Here is a 14,379-nt window from a genome sequence, read left to right on the forward strand (position 1 = left end):
GATCGATAATTAACGTACTATTAACGTTCTGTAACGATGTAAAGATAATTTTTGGCCAAAATTTTTCCGTTTTTTTCAAAATCTATACTATGTTTCTTTTCACATGAAAAAGTTTTCACCCTGCACAGACTTCGGGCGCACGTTTCGATTCCAATCGTGACTTGAAATTATACTTTAGCAGATGCGGTATTTTATTTATCCTATGCGAAAAAAAGTTGCAATTATTAATTGTTGTGCAATTATTACATCTGAATTGTGTTATCTAGTCCGATTACTGTAGATTCTATTGCAAAATACTGCTGTGGAAATTGTTATTATAATCGACGTGAAATGTGCAGTTCCATTTTTCTCGTGCAGATACGTTAGGTGTCGGTTACTGAATCGTGAAATACGGAATGTCACTGGCAAATTCTGAAGTCGATCATCGATAAGATTCTCCGCCTCCTCCAACAACTTGGGGCAATATTCGTCTTCTGTCAGATGCACGTGAGATGGGTAATTCTGCACGCTTCGTTTGTCAGAATAATGTAGTGGTGAAAAATAAGTAAGGTATCGATGTCGTTTCGGGTTGCTCGCAAAATAATTGTGATATTTTCATTTGAATGAATCGTAATTCAACAAACAATCAGAAACCCATGAAATTGACAGTTTTTCTGTTCGTTCAAAGTTTCAAAATCGGTCGGATTGAAACCTACGAATTTATTCTCATTGAGATTTGACTAAAATCTCAGAAATAGAATTTTATTTTCAAACGAAAGCAATTCGATCAAGATTTCAATGCAGTGTACTTTGTACCGTTTTCATCGGCTGTTGTGAATAAAACGTTGGGTCCAAAATCATTACACCTGATTCATTTCACTACGAAGAAACGTGCGGTGCTAAATCCTTCAAAGCTCTCCAGAGCCGGTAGGATAAGCTTCCAACCATGGAAAAACGCCGTCTTGGCCACACACCCTAGAAGTCTGTAGAGAGTTCACATTAATAGCGTGTACAAATCGTTATTTACACGTAGTTGAACACGCGAAGGGTGTACAGTAAAGTTTTCTAAAGAAAGTTCTGAAAGCCCTGAGACCCCCGTCGGATCAGGATTTACGTATTATCGTCACACAATGAGTCGAAGTAGGTGTACGACAGCTGGGATCACATTAAAGCCTGATAATAATTTTTTCACCCACGGTAGATGAAAATATTCGACGAGACGCGACGCGTCCGCTGGTAAAATCAAGTTGTCGCAGAGTGCGTCAGTCAAGTTGAAGTCTGGTCAGAGCTTTTAAGCCCGGGTATAATTTGAGGCTTGGTCGTTGTAAACCGGGAGAAAACAAACGTCGAGAAAAAGCGAAGATAAACAAACGAATGAAACTCTGGCGGGGACGCAAATGACGATGAGTTTGCCAACTTGTGTGAGTTGCCATTTTTCTCTCTCTCTCTCTTTCTATCTCGTCGTTTCTATCTTTCCGACAAGGTTAATCATTCGGACGGCGCCACCTCACCGTTTATTTCGCTTATCATTAGCAAGGACTCAGTCCGAATTAGGACAGTGCCGTTAAGTTAATTAACGCGGGATAACTTAATATGGAAATTACTCGGTGAAGTTGGATTAGGGCGCAGCTTTGTCAATACTACCTTAGCACTCTCGCATCTTTTCGGCCACAGCTAACCAGCTACGAGCCAATTAATGCTCGCCGAAAACGGGCACACACCACCACTCCGTTGTTTGCGGTTTAATTCGTCATTAATTTTACGTCTCCAGCCGGCTAGCAACGAATTCGCATTCGTTAATCCTATATTCGGTTAAAATCCTCCCTCAGGAAACTTTCGGCTCGTCGCATCACGAATTCCTCGCCGAGATGGAACAGCCTCGGCTCTCATGGAGCGCAACGTCAAACGAGACGAATATCAGGTCTGGGCTTTGGAAGAATCCTTTCAAATATTGATGAAGTGTGATTCGAGTTACGATGATACCGTTCGATCGTCCAAAGGCGTAAAGTGTGGCTGCGAAAGAGGTTCTTTCATCCGATTCTCAAAAGCCTTTGCACCTGCTTCGAGTGGCGAACTCTTTCGCAGAAAGAAAAAGAGTAAAAGAAAAAAAAAAAAAAAAAACGCTTTCAGCATGTTCGATCTAAAATCACCAGATGAAAATATATCGGCTTGGAAAAGCTTCGCCCTATCTTTCTTTACCCGTCTGACAGACTCAAGTTGTTGCATGGGATAAATCGGATGCGGATGCTTTAAGATCTGACGCGGGTAGGAATCCAAAATTATTCCATTAGCTGCCGAAGATCCTTTCATACCGATTGTGTCGCACAGGCAGCAAGCAGACGTTCTTCGCATCGGAACTTGAGAAACGTGGAGGTTGAACTGAACTCGATTTCGTGTAAAGTTTGGATAATTAATTGAAACTCGGCCGAGCACGAGAATTACGTGACCGATTTTCCAGCTCCTTCTACATGGAAAACCGAGCAACCTGTCTCGGGAGTAGTTCTAGTACAGAAACCTTCATCACAGACTACGTGATCGAAACCCGAGCGGGTTTTCGGGTCTCCAGCTACACTTAATCGTGATCTGTACGCCGCGCCGTTCGAAGTCCGGTTTATTCGCGACTCGTTTTAGCGGGGAGTTGAAACTGTTTCTCTATTGATTAATCGCCGTCCGTTTCCCCCGGGCGAGACGCATGAACTACGTCTGCAAGCTCTCAGACTGTGGGTATACGCGTCTGAGAGGAGGAAAAAGTCTAATGGAAAGATCGTGTTCACGGTCAAGAATTTTACCCAAGTATAAAGGGGCCGAGTTGCTCGTTCTCTCAGGTACGACTGCAAACTTTTCGCCTATTCTTGACCGTGCCGGTGCTTCGTTAGCTGTTGGACAGAACTTGCATAACTATTCTCCGCTGAACAGTGATCAAAGTCGTCTCTATCCTCTGTCTCTAGTCGTTACACTGATTAACAAATTATCTAGATGGATAAAGTGTCCTCAGCGCGTATAGAGTTCAAAGTTTACACATAGCCGCACTCGGAAAAATTTCATTTGTTATAATAACTACAAAAATTCAGTAAAACAAGTATCGTTAAAAAAACTGTTTGAGTATTGTTGGAATTACGAGAAACGAGGTACGCCTAACCATTTTGCGCTGTTGTCGATCCTTTTTTGGTAATTGCAACGCAAAATCAGCTTGTTCGGTTTACCGTACTTTTTTAGTTAAACAAGGCCTTAACGTCAATTTATTGTTGCACAAGCGTTAAATTTTCGCAACGGTTACAAGAAAATATAGCAACAGTGATCCTGATGAGAAAAAACAGTAACGGATACTAGACTTTCCGGTAACAGCTACAAAACTAATTTTCATTTTGTACCTGAAACTATATTTTTCGATTGTGGTAAAAAATGAAAATAGTTAAGGAATGAGCGGTAACCGGAACTAAAAATTTCTCTCATCGTCAGTGCGGGAATTTACGAACGTCTCTAAAACCTATTGAACCAATCTTCCCGGGGCTGTATCAAAAGTTAAACTTTTACGAATGTGCACGGAACGACTCCCGATACATGATCAAAGATTCACCATATTGGCTGCCGGATCAGGAATGGATTTGTCTTCCTTTTCCGGTCCATTCGCCGAGACACATCGAATTGAAATTCAATTATTCACCGTCCCAAGTTGTTCTCCTGCGGAAATCCTCCCATCTAATTCATCCTGGGTAAAACATCCGGGATATTTTCTCACCCCCTTGACGAGCATCTTTCGGCTTCTTTTATTCTTTCTTACCACGAACGGCGGCATTTCTACGGCTGACAATTTACCGCGTGGTATCATTGCCGGCAGTAAAAACTGACCGTGGTCAACCGATCTCACCCTATACAGCTTCCCTCCTTTAACCGCTGATATCACTTCGCGTTATTTGATCGCCCCGTCATTCCGCCGGCGATGCGTTCCACTTTTCGCGTCGAACAATCGCTGTCGCAGCTTTTTCTTGTTTTGAAAAATCCATTTGGGATACAGGCGCGGTGTTTCTGTCCCGATATTCTCCTTCCGCAGTTTAAAAACGACGACAATGCTTTGAGGTTGCGATGCAACTATTCTCGGCCCGTTTGGTGGGAGCCCAAAAATCTCGGAGAATATGCAACCCTTGCAAGAATTTTCAGCGTTCCTCTCTGTCAAAGGGTGAAAAGGGCGAAAATTTTCACCGCTAAAAGAAGAATTTCACAAGAGCTCTCGGACGAACCGGAGATGCGATAAGCGCGTCGGAAACGCTGTGCGTGGCTACGTGGCTGAGAGGTGAGTTTATTCGATTTATAAATACTTTGCCCGCCAGTCTTTTCGGCAATGACTGATCCGCGGTCCGATTATCGCGGCCTTACGTGATCCCCCGGTTCCTACCAACGATATTTCTCAGACCAAAAAGCGGCTCTCAGTTTGCACCGGGAAATCACATCCGTTACATCAGAGGCGAGAAACTGTACGCTTTCTACTAATCAAAATTTATAGCCGACGGAAAAGATCCCCGCGATACGCGGGTACATTTTTCGACGGAAAAAAAAGCGCGTTTCTCGCAAAAATTTACAAGCGGTGTTAACGCGGCGCCGATAGTACGCGACGTCCTTTTATTTATTGCGGTTTTCGACCCTAACGTGTTGCGTCGAAGCCTCGAACACGCGGTGACAGGGACCTCGGTAAATCAAAACACGACCGACGAAGCTTGGTGTATGTTTTTCTCTTTCTGTTTTTTTCATTCACAAGCGACTCTCGACACGCCTCTGAGTCGTGATTTAACTCCGCGATATTTTCGGTGAATTTTTTTGTCCGATTTGACTTTTGAAAATGTCACCGCACGGTCTAAGACGCTGAAATGTCTGATGAGTTGCGCTCAACTTCGAAGTTAGAATGACAGTAGGAACCGCTGATTCCGCAGAAAAATACGCCTTATTCGAGACGAACTACGATAGTCGAGTCACTCGCTTTTGATCGCTTCCACGGAACGGAGCATTTCTTTACGGAAAAATATACCCCAGGGGTATATGAATGTGTGTGTGTATATATATATATATATTTATATGTATACATATGTATATTCTACACGTACCGGGGCTTGAATATAAATCGTGGTACTCCGCAAGCAGGTACTTTGAACTTTCCGCGACTGCTTCTCAGGCTAATATCGAAATCTTTTGATCGAGTTAATAGATTTCATTCTCAGGGATTCAGAGGTTCGGAGATTGGTGTGAATGATACATACATACGGCACATGGAGTAGTAAATTACCATTTGGCAAAGTATTGTAAATCGCTTTCTTCCCTACACCGAAACTTCTTCGATGAATGCTAAAGTTCAGCGAAAGTTCCTTTTTCCAAAGCTTGCAGGACGAGCCCCGATATCGCAAAAACTTTCGATGAGTCAGAAAAGTTTTCCCCACCATCTTTCCAAAGGGCAAAAACTCTCCTCGAATATTGCCAGGCGGAGATTTCAGCTACAACCGTCCGTTCTTGTTACTCTTCTCACTTCGCCACGTAACTTAAGTCGTGTGAATCAAGAGTCTTGATATCGCCGACCCCACTTCCACCAAACACTTTTACCAAACTATGAGTAGACTTCCGCTTCGTGACTTGGTGTCGGAAATCAGGGGGCGAAATTCGACTGGCCGATCTCACACGTATCAACGAGTTCGCGAGGGATCTTTGAAAAGTTCGTCGTATAATTTTCATCGATACTTCGATGCATTTCTTCTTCATGTATTCAAACTGTGTCTTGACATAATCACCAAACGTACAACAGTGGAAAACAAAAATAGAATCAAGTTTACCTGCTGAATATAAATTTTACGTAAACTCCAGATAAAATACGTACACGTATAATATTTTTCCTCTAACAGCGCGCTTTAAAATTCATCCCGGAGTCAGTTCCCGCTGTCCTCAAAGACCGAGAGATTTCTGAATCGTGGCCTATTTAGATTTCGTAAATCGTTTTTGCCTCTTTTTTTTTTCTTTTACTTCTACCCTCCGGTTCCCACTTGCCCGACTTCTTCACCGCGGCCGCTTATGCTCGGCAAACATACCGCGATACGTAGATACAGATGGTACAGGTCTGCTAGGAGAGCCGAAATATGTCGACGGGCCGAAACGGACCGTGAATATGTCGACGCCGAGGAAAAACCACAAGCCGCAAACCACTGCCGGTGGTCAAAAAGCGACTCGAGGTCCTAATTACGCGACAGCGAAATCCTTGTACCTCCGACTAGGGAGGTCGAAAGCAGCCGGCGAGGGAGAAAAATTCAGCCGATTAAGGCGGGTCGAGTATGCGGGAACGTACGTGCCTGTATCCGAAAGGAATGACCGGTTGTTTCTTATACCCTTGGGAATTTATCCGGCGCCTTTTCGATCCCTTAATGGCGCTTTATCTCCTACCGATAGATTATCCGGGGAACATTTTTTGCCGATACTTTGGCGAGGTTGGGTTTACAACGTTAAATCGAAGGGGGGTATAACCGTTTTCGAAAGTTGATCCCCTGCCCTGTGGGACACAGCTTATACGGAAAGTCAGAACTTTTAATGGGTTAAAAGCACGAGGTGTAATATACCGAGTGATTGAAGACTCTTCGCCAGCCGGTCAAGATAATTCGAAATCGATAGCGGTGTGTATGTTTAATATACACGTATTTTACTTAGAAACACGAGAGTCGATTAATCACCTCATAGAAGTCGAATTTTTTCCCTCAATCCTCCATCTACACTGCTCGACGGAATTCCTCGCCAATCGTTGGACATTTGATGGTACACATCGATATGCTTTCTTTAAAATCAACCGGTATCGAATAGTTGACTTTACATTCCACTATTCGGTGAATAATTACAATTCCATGTGCTGTGCAACAGATTTTCTACCCCAAATTCAATCAGAGAGAGAAATTTTCGGCGTGCTTGAATTGTCTACAGAATTTGCGATATCATTTATACAGGATGTTCCAATTTAAGAGACGCATTACGTATTCAGCCGACTTAATGGTTCAATTCGAGAATGTGTCCTACAAAAGTTGTATGGTTTAGAAGAGGAGATGTGAAGAATTTTTTTCACGCATTCGAGCATCATAACCGGTGATGCTGTGGAGGATGGGCCAGTTTTTATAAATTGAATCATACATTTTTGATTCAAATCAAATATTCTTTATTCGAAAACGTACGTAGTTAATACATGGTTAAATTGAAATCTTTCCTGCATTAAAATCAAATTGAACTGAAGAAAAATTGAGTCTCGACTTGAATTCGAGGAGAAATGTCACGTTTCGAAACTTGGGAAAATCGGCGAAGGTACTTCATTGAACGAATGCAGCCGCCATTGGAGAGATATTGTACCGACAATGAAGTGCAATTACCGTTGTCTCTCGCAAACGGTTGATGTAGTGGAACTGCGGTTTATACAAACTACAGCTGTCGTCTCGACAGGATCTAGGAACCCAAGCGTCGACCAATCTCCTCCCCTCGTCCCGAGTTCAGGATCCAGTTTCCAGAACTCAAACTTCGTTAATACCAGACCGTAAAAGCGACCCCGATTGGCGGCGGTGTCGACGCTTGTGAGCTTGGATCGTATAACGCGCATTGGATTCTCCGCGCTTCCACGCCGCACATATTACGGGAATTAAATGGGTTCGGGTTCGAATCGAGGCGAGGGAAGTGCGAGTGGAATTGGCGAACCATGCAGACGCGAAACGAACTACGAGACAATCGATATATCGGCATTATGGGGGAAATTGTATCACCTAATTGTGACGGTGGGCGACGCGTCCACCTGTCCACCCCCGACACGCCCACGGATAAAACCACTTCGACATCTGCCCAGTGTCTCCCGATAAACGGATCGCGATATCGCGTTATCGCCGAATACTTCTATCCGTAATTGGTTGTAAATCAGATTTTGGCATTTTCTTGCCCTACGCGTTATTCGCGGTGCTTGTATAAATTCTGCGTCTGTGAAATGAGAGTGAGATGCGAGGAGTGGGGGTAACAACGTTGAAAAATACCAGAAGGTAAAAGGTTCGCAGTGTCCAAAGAGTTCCTCCTCTTTCATGCCATTTTTATAATTTCGAAAGCTTAAAGCGAGAATATAGAATCGTGAGAATTCTGCTGTATACAAATATGTACACACAGTTTTCACGATTCTATAATACAATCGCTTCCTGCACTTTGACCTTTCCGTTTTTCGACTTTCTGTATTATTGACGAATGTTACAAAAGATATTTTCGAAAATTCGACAGTGTCACCCTGCTATTTTTTTATTTTCAACTCCGCCTTCGCATTGACTCCCTGTACGTCGTTTTCACTTTTCTTTCATACGCCGCATCCACTGGAATAGTAGCTCGCTTGATCGCGCCTCGATGTGCCCGGGTATACGGTTTATTACCACCGTATAGATCGAACTCGGATAATGTTGTTGGCGATCGTTTACCAGATTTTACATTGCCAATAACCCGTTAAAACCCACCCAGAAACCCTCGTTCCGTCTTGGTCATGGAGAAACTAATGCCGCTCACCCTCGATAAAATTCAATCATAAACCCGGCGGACGAAATTAAATTAAACGCTCTGACCACTGATAAACTCCGAGCAGATATGTATTTTCTCCCACCGACAAGTGACTAATTCGATCACGTGGTCGTGACTCGGACCGACAACTTTGTCCAACTACCGCACTTTTCCCGTAATATTCGATTCGTAGAGTAAGCACGAAGGGATTTTAATTCACCGATTAGGAGCAGGAGTATTTTAAACAGTTTACGCGTTGGCGTTAGTGTGTTTAAAAAAAAAACTACAAGTTTTGTGCGAGAATGTTTTTTTTTTCGAGCTCTGACAACGTGAAACACAATCACAAGGCAAAGTAGCTTCCTCTATGAAACACGTGACTACGTATTAGCAGTAATTAAATTTTATATAGTCACGCAATCGCACCTTTTTCATGTAAATTACATAGTTTCACGTGTACCATCCAGATAATTGCGTAGTCACGTTGCACCCGCGTCCGTAACCAGGCATTACACGAACGTTAATTAGTCTCTAACTTGTACATAAATGTAAATTGCGGACTGTGTTTGTGACATAGTGAAGTCAACGAAAAAAAAAAAAAAAAAAACAGAAAGAAAGAAAAAAAATATATATATATATAATACCCACGTACTTATACAATTTTTCGACCAAATTTTCAGACTCGGTGGAAAGAAAATAAAGGAAAGATCAATTTTTGCTTAATCTTAGTTCACCTTGGTTGAAAAATTCCTGTTAAATAGAGAAATGATGAAAAATTCTGCCGCGGTGAATTCGCGTTCTGAATATTTTGAAATTGATAAGCGGCTTTGGGGAAGCGTTGAAATTTTACGTGGATTTATTTGACGCAACGAGAATAGCGAAGTAGGCAACATCACTGAGGGTTTTTTATTGCGCACTGTGAACTCGGTGAAGAGCTTAACACAATGCCTGACAATCACCCGTGAGTATCGTTACCGCCTGGCGTAAGCATTAAACTTGCTGTCTCTCATCCTCGCAGAGGCAAAAATCGGAGAATTGCAGAAAGCGTGTACAGCCACACGGTGAGTCAAAAATAGAACAAGTTGTAGCCTGCTCTATTATTTCTCAGGCTATTATATTGTTACGAAGTGTGAAATCACCCATTTTGTCCCCTTTTCTCATCTAGTAGTCATCATAGATAAAAGACATATACGAGCTTGCGTATGTCACAAAATGAATAACGTTGATGCATCGACCAGTATTGTTATAAAAACAGTGTTGTTTCTAACTTCTATCCAGAAACACGTATCGCCGATAAAACCATAATCTTTGCTCAATTTATTTGCACCTGTTGGATCATTCCCTTACGATCAAAGAAACCCGTTATTTTGTTCCACAACGCAAGATCGTTACGACATTATACTTTACTTCTTTCCATTTCACCAATGTTCCTTCATATTTCGACAACCAGTCGAACACGTTCAACTGAACAGATATGTTCCTCTCCTTTGTTCACAACCTAACAGGTTCGATTGCAAAATCTAACAAGTTTAATAGGCCGGGTGAAATCCGACTAGTGAATAATTAAATTTAAAACTGGTATATCTTATCCCAAGTTGTCTAGCAAGGAGAAGGTTAAACGGAATTTGGTGAGGGTTAATAATTCCTGAGAACGACAAACACGGCGAACGCGCTCCCCGAAATTGTACCTTTGGTAGGTATACAAGACTAGACGATTTTGCACAAATAATGTTTGAGGCGCGTGTGTTTATCTCGTTAAATTCGGTAGGCAAACTCCGAGGGGTGGATTTATCCGTTGGGCAAACAGCTGGTGATAAGGTGAGTGGGTGTTCGGCGTCGCCTCCGATTTTGCATGTTCGAAACAACCGCATCCGCGAGCCGAGGTCGCGCACGTTTCGTTCGATTTCAGGCAGTCCGATCTTCGATGGGAGATAATCTCCGATATGCCGGGAGATGTACGTCCCGGTAATTTCAGGGGAGACACCGTCCTTCGTTACAGTCGTGCCATCCCCGAGTCGTTCTGCCAGCGAGGCGCGTAATAAAACCAACTTTCATTACGACTATTCTCTAACAAGCATAGCGAGTCCGTGAGCTTGCGAGATCTTTATTATCCGTGAACCAGATGCTGTCGCAAAGTGCGTACTTTCAGTCTTCGAGACAGATCACCTCACATTGTATCGTTATAAAAGTGTAATTGCCAAAAAAAAAATAAATAAGCAAAATGAGAAATAAAACAATAAATAAACGTAGAGGTCAAAATTTAGTTGCGAAAGTTCGCTGGCAGAAAATCGATACATACTATCGATTTTCATCAAATTATTACGTATTCGTAAGCGGTGAAAATCTTGTCAAAAACCGAATACAAAAAATCGTGGAATTGTAAAGAAAAAATTGGATGTCGGTGCTTAATTTGAAATTTCAATGATTGGTGAAAATTTCAACCGAACACAGCGAATTGAACATGATGAAAGATAACAAGGGTAGTTGTCTGCGGAAGACGCGGCGGTCTCTGCGGGGGGAACTTATGTAGCGGTAATTGGTTGACTCCAGTTAACGAACTTTCATTATCTATCATTATAAGCAGCTGCAGTTCAAGCTGGTTATCGGTAAATCATTCGAGCCCCTGCAGTCTTGCCGCCCCGTCATCCAGGAACAATTTAATCGAGTATAACTAGACGAGTGCACCGAAAGCTCGGCGTCGTTACTCCGTCGCGTCAGCGAGAAAACGGTTTTTTAAAACGCGTGGCTTGTCTTTTCTAGCTTTTCGGTAAGTCCGAGCTATTCAGGATCGAATGCAACGCGGCAAATAGGTACACGTTCCCTACATAAATTTTATCACGCTTGAATGATAAATTAAAGCAACTTATGGCCGCGGTATGAAAAGAAGCTTTCGCTGTTGATCCTGTCGCGAATCCTCGTTGATTCTCAATTTCAACTCGGGAATATATTGAAAGCTTGGGTTGATTGGATTAAAATCGAACTCTAGCGATGAGAGACCGTTTCATTCTCAGTCTACCATAACTAATACGACTCATTGAAGCTCGTTTTCAACTCCGGGAATCCTTGAGGGAACTCTGAGCCGGGGAATAGAGATGAGGGCTTCACGGGAAGAGACGATGTTTGTTAGCTTAACTCCGACGCGTCGCTGGGTATCAAACGAAAGAGGGAGAGAGACACAGGGAGAAAGAGAGAATAGAAGAGAGAGAGAGAGAGAGAGAGAGCGAGAGAGAGAGAGAGAGAGAGAGAGAGAGAGAAGCGTTTATTCAGAATGTCCTGGGGCAAGGTACCCCCTAAGGACAACAATACATTACAATGTGGAACTCTCGATAGAACGTAAGAAACAGAAACATGTAACAGGGTGAGAAACATTTAAATTAAATTAAATCTATGTTTATTGACGAACACATGCTATCAGGCTGGTACTACAAATCTAGTTAACTAATGAGCTAATCCTACAAGGAACATACATGTATGAGTCGTAATACATTGACATTTGGTGAGAGAGAGAGAGAGCGAGAAAGGGAGGAGATGGGCAAGAGGTGAGGGGAGGGGGGTGAAACCCCGGGTTCTTTCGAACGGAAAAAGAAGTACGCGTGTCGGATCTGTCCCTGCATGATGTTAGAAAAGGGAAGACGAAGAGTGTTCCTGTCCGAGATAAAAAAAAAAAATAAAATAAAAAAATTAAATAGATAATAATACTTGGTACTATTAGTAATAATAAAAAGCAGGTCACCAATTTTCCCGACCTTTTCGTCTGACTCGTGAGTCCTTTGAAATTGCCGGGAATATGTGATATCTCGGATCTCGAATATCCTTTTATGGTACGCCGTTAACGACACCCCCGCTGGTCCGATTCCTTATGCATATATAACGGGGCAAATAACAGGTCCCGAGAAATTGGGAGAGTTCTTCTACTTTGTTGGTGAAAGCCGGATTCGGATATATCTATGTATGAATGTGATATATACGTATAGCAGTAAAAAATACGGCCTGAAAAAAATAAGCTTCCTGTTCACCGTGCGTCATGCAGAGATATGAAGCTTGATCCGGTTTGTATAGCCGGAATATTATGTAAAACAGCTTCCGACAAGCTTTTATACGTACATGTATATATTTCTTAACCCCGTATAATTTAATAACTGGACGATAGCCGGATTAAACTATCATACATGAATTTTCGTAGCCAGGTCACGAAAAGGTGCGGTTATTAAAGGAAAAAAGTCAATGGTATCAGTTTTTGTCAATGTTGTGAGAAAATAGACATTTCTGGATATAAAAAAAAGAAAATAAAAACTTGTTTCTGATTTCAGGTTAGAATGAAGCTAGGCAACAAATTGTTTCACCGCAACGTGGATGTAAAGGTAACTGAGTTATAAAAAATTACATATATATATATATATACGTAATATTACACATATATACGCAGCGAAAATACTACAATGTGTTATGATAACTGTACCTTAGTTGCAATTAATTGTTGTAATACGGAGGAAGCAAAAGTTGGGAAGAAAAACGAACAAAAACGGAGAAAGTTGCACGCTTAGCAACAGAGGTAATGTATATTTTAGCGAATATTGTAAGCTTTTACTGCGGTGTTTCCACGCTCCGATTTGTGAAAAACGAAAGGTAAAAAAGAATGTTGAAAAAAAAAAAAAATTACCGTACCACGAATTGACATTGAGCTGGGAACAAAGCTATCTAGATATGTATACGTGCAACGAAATATCACGAACACAAGGGAATTATATTAGCCGTTACAAATTCGGGTAACCGATCCGATATGATTGATGTTTGAAAAATCTCGTGAAAAGTAAATTGAAAAATTCAAGAATAGTGAATCGGTGCTCGGTCAGCGTCCAGAGGATAAAACGAAAGCCTTCCACTCCGTTGAGTCAAAATGAAATGGTTCCAAATAATTTGCGTATCTGTGAACGCATTTGACGCGATCAGCGAAACAGTACAAAGGCTCGTTTCGCAAGACAGATGTGACAGTTTAGGTTAAAAGTTCTTATCTCGAGGGTTTTTCCTACGTGAAAGCCTGAAGAGCGCCGTTGAATCGATACGCGGTGTACACAAGGGCGCGATCTCGCGAGCTTGCGAAACATCGGCGACACATGTAAGATATGTACGATATATGTGTGTGTCGTACATAAAACACGGGGCCAGTCATTAATTTTATGGTATAACTCAACCTCTCAGCGATAATATCGCACAATCACGGCATTCAGACCGAATTATTGCGACATGTAAGAGCCAATTTGCAACCAGAATAAGCTCGTCTGGGTTGGACCAGAGCCAAGCCACCGTTCCTCCCGCACTCGATAACATTTTACGCAAAAAGGCGTCAAACCGTTTGTCCTCGTTCTTGCAGACAGATTCACGGTAAAAGAGGGTAAGCATAAAAACGACCCTCCCACAGATTATTTCTTGTGAAATTTAGTCACTTACGAATCTTTCCGCGTGTCGAAAAATGTCTTCACTCAAAGGTCGCAAATGTTTTTCAGTAATAATAAAAGTCAGTTTGTTCCGAAAAACTATGGTTGAATTCTTTATCAATATACAGTACGAAATGGAATTTGTCACATCGCAACAGTGACTGTCAGAATTTTGAAAAAATATTTGAAAAGCTTGCTTATTCGAGTTACGAGACTTTGAATACCGTACACAGTGTGTAATTCACATGGGTCAGGAAAAGTTTCCTCGTGGCTTTCAATTTCATTTACTGGCAAATGTAAACTTTCGCAAATTCATGAAATGTTTAGTCATTTTTTATGACGAAGAGTGTTTCGAACAAAGTTTCTTTGGCAACTTCTTTACCGACTTCATCAAAAGGGATGAAAATTTCCGTCGATCCTCAGGCGCGTTATTCAGATCCCA

General features: G+C 42.0%; 1 protein-coding gene across 3 annotated transcripts in view; it reads left to right on the top strand.

Moving 5' to 3' along the window:
* The window catches only part of LOC107225983 (allatostatin-A receptor), a 32,748-nt gene extending 19,551 nt beyond the window's left edge, over positions 1 to 13,197 (top strand). For 2 of the 3 annotated variants that reach the window (XM_015666639.2, XM_015666640.2), the window contains exon 5: positions 12,813 to 13,197. The gene's annotated coding sequence lies outside the window, so the exon portion shown is untranslated. Of the gene's footprint in view, positions 1 to 12,785 lie in introns of all 3 variants that reach the window. The other variant, XM_046731080.1, reaches the window with a different exon arrangement.
* The last annotated feature ends 1,182 nt before the right edge of the window (positions 13,198 to 14,379 follow it).

Source organism: Neodiprion lecontei, chromosome 2, assembly GCF_021901455.1.
Source record: "Neodiprion lecontei isolate iyNeoLeco1 chromosome 2, iyNeoLeco1.1, whole genome shotgun sequence".
Taxonomy (NCBI): domain Eukaryota; kingdom Metazoa; phylum Arthropoda; class Insecta; order Hymenoptera; family Diprionidae; genus Neodiprion; species Neodiprion lecontei.